We start from the raw sequence: 2,500 nt of genomic DNA, 5'->3' as shown, positions 1-2,500 counted from the left end.
CACATTTGAAATGACCATTGGAACAGTATTTCTTAAAAAAATGTGTATATATTAAATATTTTTAAATAAACTATTTTATATATTTCTTTTCTCAAACAGTTTCCCAGTTTTTAATCATTTGAAACTGGTACTGTCTTCAACATGACTGTTCCTAATGAATTAGCCATTCTCCTTGCATTATGCTGTTGGACTTTTGAATGACAAATGTTCGTTTTGAAAAGTAAATGTTGAAAAACAGGGAAGATCTTCTCCACAGATTAATTACAAATACAAAACAGAAAATAATTGATTGCATAAGTATTCACCCCCTTGAGTCAATATTTGGTAGAGGCACCTTTGGCAGCAATTACAGCCATGAGTCTATTTGGATAAGTCTCTACCAGCTTTGCACATCTGGACACTGCTATTTTTGCCCATTCTTCTTTGCAAAATTGCTCAAGCTCCGTCAAGTTGGATGGGGACCTTTGGTGAACAGCAATTTTCAACTCTTTCCACATATTCTCAATTGGATTGAGGTCCGGGCTTTGACTGGGCCACTCCAGGACATTGACCTTTTTGTTTTTAAGCCACTCCAGTGTGCCTTTGGCTGTATGTTTGGGGTCATTGTCCTGCTGGAAGATGAATCTTCTCCAAGTCCCAGGTCTCTTGCAGACTTCAGCAGGTTTTCCTTCAGGATTTCTCTGTACTTTGCCGCATCCATTTTGCCCTCTATCTTCACGAGCTTTCCAGGCCCTGACGCAGAGAAGCATCCCCATAGCATGATGCTGCCACCACCATGCTTCACGGTAGGGATGGTGTTCTCAGGATGATGTACGGTGTTAGGCTTGCGCCAAACATAGCGCTTAGCGTTGTGGCCAAAAAGCTCTATTCTGGTCTCATCAGGCCATAGAATCTTCTTCCACTTGGTCTCAGAGTCTCCCACATGCCTTCTGGGAAACTCTAGCCGAGATTTGATGCGAGTTCTTTTCAACAATGGCTTTCTTTTTGCCACTCTCCCATAAAGGCCAGTTTTGTGAAGCACCCGGGCTATTGTTGCCATATGCACAGTGTCTCCCAGCTCAGCCGTGGAACACTGTAACTCCTTTAGAGTTGCCATAGGCCTCTTGGTGGCCTCCCTGACTAGTGCCCTATACGCCCGGATACTCCGTTTTTGAGGACGGCCTGTTCTAGACAGATTCACAGTTGTGCCATATTCTCTCCATTTCTTAATAATGGACTTTACTGTGCTCTGAGAGGATATTCAATGCCTTGGAAATGTTCTTATATCCTACCCCGGATTTGCTTTGAATGTTCCTTCACCTTCATGATGTAGTTTTTGTTAGGAAATGTACTAACCAACTGTGGGACCTCCCAGAGACAGGTGTATTTAACCTGAAATCATGTGAAACACCTTAATTGCACACAGGTGGACTCCATTCAACTAATTATGTGACTTCTAAAGACAATTGGTTGCACCAGAGCTTATTTAGGTGTGTCATAGCAAAGGGGGTGAATACTTATGCAATCAATTATTTTCTGTTTTATATTTGTAATTAATTTAGAACAAGTTGTAGATTTTATTTTTCACTTTGACATTATGGACTTTTCTTGTGTTGATCAGTGGCAAAAACTCCCAATTAAATCCATTTTGATTCCATGTTGTAACACAATGAAATGTGGAAAAGTCCAAGGGGGGTGAATACTTTTGAGAGCCACTGTATTTCTTAGCAGACACCCTTATCCAGGACGACTTACAATTGTTACAAGATATCACATTATTTTTACATACAATTATATTATTTTTCTACATACAATTACCCATTTATACAGTTGGATTGTTACTGGAGCAATCTAGGTAAAGTACCTTGCTCAAGGGTACAGCAGCAATGTCCCCCACCTGGGATTGAACCCACGACCTTCTAGTCAAGAGTCCCGAGACCTAACCACTACTCCACACTGCCGCACTGACCATAGTCAAAATTGAGCTACATGACCAGAGTCACCATTGAGCTACATGACCAGAGTCACCATTGAGCTACATGACCAGAGTCACCATTGAGCTACATGACCAGAGTCACCATTGAGCTAAATGACCATAGTTAGAATAGAATTGACTAGAGTCAGAATAGTGCTACATTGGAGGCTGTGTGGTCCAGTGGTTAAAGAAAAGGGCTTGTAACCAGGAGGTCCCCGGTTCAAATCCCACCTTAGCCACTGACTCACTGTGTGACCCTGAGCAAGTCACTTAACCTCCTTGTGCTCCGTCTTTTGGGTGAGATGTAATTGTAAGTGACTCTGCAGCTGATGCAAAGTTCACACACCCTAGTCTCTGTAAGTCGACTTGGATAAAGGTGTCTGCTAAATAAACACATAATAATAATACATTACCATAGCCACAAAAAACCTTAGTGGACAAAGTGGGTCTGGGTGGCCGAGCGGCAGTTCCAGGAGGTCGGCATGAAGTAGTGACTTGCTCTCATAATGCTATTAGATAACAGATACACTGGGGGGGTAAGTGCAT

This window comes from Acipenser ruthenus, unplaced genomic scaffold (assembly GCF_902713425.1).
Source record: "Acipenser ruthenus unplaced genomic scaffold, fAciRut3.2 maternal haplotype, whole genome shotgun sequence".
NCBI lineage: Eukaryota > Metazoa > Chordata > Actinopteri > Acipenseriformes > Acipenseridae > Acipenser > Acipenser ruthenus.
The sequence above is the reverse complement of the archived record's forward strand: the minus strand, read 5'-3'. Positions refer to the sequence as shown.